At 49.7% G+C, this 3,396-nt stretch overlaps 1 pseudogene; it reads left to right on the top strand.

Annotated features, from left to right (window-relative positions):
• The first annotated feature begins 1,108 nt into the window (after positions 1–1,108).
• On the top strand, positions 1,109–2,039 carry LOC127060578 (olfactory receptor 14J1-like; annotated as a pseudogene).
• Positions 2,040–3,396: the final 1,357 nt, after the last annotated feature.

Raw genomic sequence — 3,396 nt, 5'->3', positions numbered from 1 at the left:
ATGGAGTACAGTAGTTACATCCCAGTAGATAGAAGGGACTGAGACTACGAAGCCCATGTTAAGTACAAGAGTTCGACCCGAATTGGTAGTAGGGACTGAGTCCCCTTCGACAATATGTTACCGAATGGCCTTGGTCCCAGGCTTTTGTTCACTTTGCAGGAATGGGAAAAACAAGGGTTCCAGGTGCCTGATCCTTGCAGCCACTTCCTACAGAGTTCACCTGGAGGTCTCTTACTTCCAATAAGTCTGAGTTTGGCAACTAAAATATGGGCGCCACTGTAAGAGCCTAAATGAGATGCAAGACTCCAGGTGGCTCTCCAAAATGCAGTTTATTCCATCCAAGACGTTGCAGCAGCCCAGGGTCATGGGTGACAGAGCCTGTACCTACAGCTGTCAGCTCTAGCTGCAGGTAGGCCTGGAGAGCCTTTGGGTTTGGTTACAATGCATTATATACTTTGCTGAGCATCTTCATACAGTCGAACCAATCTATCCCTTAACTATTGTCCATAGCCTATCATAACTATTATAATTACCACAGTCATGTTACTATTCTCCACTCACTAAAAGTCAGTACATTACAGTGGAAGCTGAAAGTTGTTTTTCAGTTTTCTTGGCAGTGGAAAATTCTGAGACATTTTTTCTTCTTGCCACATTTCCTGACTTGTTTGCCTGTGCTCTCTTAGTCCTTTTTAAAAACATCTTCTTCTTTGGGGTGGGTTTATCCTTTGCTCTAAGTCATAAAAGCCCCTTCTAACTAACATAGCCCTGGGACAGGAGGTGCTGTCAAGCTCCTCTGCCTCAGGAGCACTTTGGGCTCAAGTTATCCAACTCCAGGACTGACCCCTGTCCCTGTTCCCATGACCCCACTGCTGCAGAGCAGAGCTGACCCCTCAGTGTCCATGGGTAGAGCCCCTGCTCATCACAGCAGCAGGGCCAGATCCCAGCAGAGCTCCAGGCACAGGGGAAGGGCCCTGAGAGAAGGAAAATTGGGGGGAACAGAGAGGCAGGGGCAGGGCTGGGAGAAAGGGCTTGGACATTGCTCAGTAAAGTTTGCCCTGACTTGTCACTGTCTCCTCCTTGAACAGCTCCCCATGGCCAGAGATAGCAAATGTCCAACAGCAGCTCCATCAGCCACTTCCTCCTGCTGGCACTGGCAGACACGCGGCAGCTGCAGCTCCTGCACTTCTGCCTCTTGCTGGGCATCTCCCTGGCTGCCCTCCTGGGCAACGGCCTCATCATCAGCGCCGTAGCCTGCAGCCACCACCTGCACACGCCCATGTTCTTCTTCCTGCTCAACCTGGCCCTCAGCGACCTGGGCTCCATCTGCACCACTGTCCCCAAAGCCATACACAATTCCCTCTGGGACACCAGGAACATCTCCTACTCAGGATGTGCTGCACAGGTGTTTTTCTTTTCCTTTCTCATGTCAGCAGATTTTGCACTTCTCACTGTCATGAGCTATGACCGCTACGTGTCCATCTGCAAACCCCTGCACTACGGGACCCTCCTGGGCAGCAGAGCTTGTGCCCACATGGCAGCAGCTGACTGGGCCAGTGGCTTTCTCATGCCTGCTGCACACAGCCAATACATTTTCCCTGCCCCTGTGCCATGGCAATGCCCTGGGCCAGTTCTTCTGTGAAATCCCACACATCCTCAAGCTCTCCTGCTCACACTCCAAACTCAGGGAACTTGGGCTCATTGTGCTTAGTGCTCTTCTATATTTTGGTGGTTTTGTGTTCATTGTTTTCTCCTATGTGCAGATCTTCAGGGCTGTGCTGAGGATCCCCTCTGAGCAGGGACGGCACAAAGCCTTTTCCACCTGCCTCCCTCACCTGGCCGTGGTCTCCCTCTTTGTCTGCACTGCCATGTTTGCCTACCTGAAGCCCCCCTCCATCTCCTCCCCATCCCTGGATCTGGCAGTGTCAGTTCTGTACTCGGTGGTGCCTCCAGCCCTGAACCCCCTCATCTACAGCCTGAGGAACCAGGAGCTCAATGCTGCAGTGTGGGCACTGATGACTGGATGGTTTCAGAAACATTAAACTGCTGGCCAGTTTCTGCGAGTCACTTGTAATACATTTTGTCTTTGGTAACACTTGGGTTATGTATTTGATTTGTTCTTTTCTCTCCTTTGTCTTAGTTTTTTTAATATTGTCTAAAAGAAATGCCTTTGCTTGTGCCATTTTAATTTTGTTTCTCTCTACCTTTGCTGTGACCCCAGACTGCCCACAAGCAGCTGTGCCCTCAGTGGTTTTAAGTGATCTAAAGCATCTCCCAGCAAAGCCTTTCCTGGCAATTCCCCTTTTGTTGCCTTCTCTAGAGCTTCAGCAGCACTGTCTGTGTGCAGAGCTAGGGGCAGGTTAGGGGCAGCACAGAAGCTGTGCTCCTGCTGGCCACACCATTCCTGATCCAGGCCTGGAGCCATTGGCCTTCTTGCCCACCTGGGCACACTGCTGGCTCATGTCCACCCTGCTGTCCATCAGTGCCCCCAGGTCCCTTTCTGCCTGGCTGCTGTCCAGCCACTCTGTCCCCAGCCTGTAGCACTGCAGGGGTTGTTGTGGCCAAAGTGCAGGACCTGGCCCTTGGTCTTGTTCAACCTCACCTTGTTGGATTTGGGCCCTGGATCCAGCCTGTCCAGGTCCCTCTGCAGAGCCCTCCTACCTTCCAGCAGATCCACACTCATGCCCAGCTTGTATCATCTGCAAATTTGCTGATGGTGAACTCAATCCCCTCATGCAGATCATATGTTAAGATACTAAAAGGCTTCTAATTCCTATTTTAAGGGGTGTATTTTATTGCTGTTCTCTTTCGAGCAGAGGTGATTGCAGCATTCTGTGATTGATATTGAACCAGGGTCTCTCCTCTGGAAGTATGGCCTGCTCAGAGAAGCTGTGCCTTGAGCTCTGACCCAGTGTGGACAACTGTGGAAAACCCCCCATGGATCCCCTGATGGGGAGATCCCTAAAACTTTCTGTGCCAGGACTGAGAGACGAACGGGACTTTGGTTTGTTTTTTTGTATTGTATTTGCAGGGAGACCTGGTGAAGGCAGGAATGATGCATTATACTCCATGTTCTCAGAAGGCTAACTTATTACTGTATAATTACTATATGACCTTAACGACTATTAACTATACTATAAATACTATACAACTCTACTTGTACTATACTATACTCTACTATACTTATACGATACTATAGAATAATAAGAAAGGATTTACTTACTCACATGCTAAAAACGCTTATAATGAAAACTCGTGACTCTTCCAGAGTCCTGCCACAGCTGGCCCTATTGGCCAAAGCGTCAAAACAACTTCACACCAGCATCCAATGAAAACAACACTCTGTGGGTGAACCAATTCCAAACCACATTCCACATGCGACACAACAGGAGAAAGCAC

Source organism: Serinus canaria, chromosome 25 (genome assembly GCF_022539315.1).
Source record: "Serinus canaria isolate serCan28SL12 chromosome 25, serCan2020, whole genome shotgun sequence".
NCBI classification, from domain to species: domain Eukaryota; kingdom Metazoa; phylum Chordata; class Aves; order Passeriformes; family Fringillidae; genus Serinus; species Serinus canaria.
Note: the sequence above shows the minus strand (reverse complement) of the source record. Positions and strands in the feature narration are given on the sequence as shown.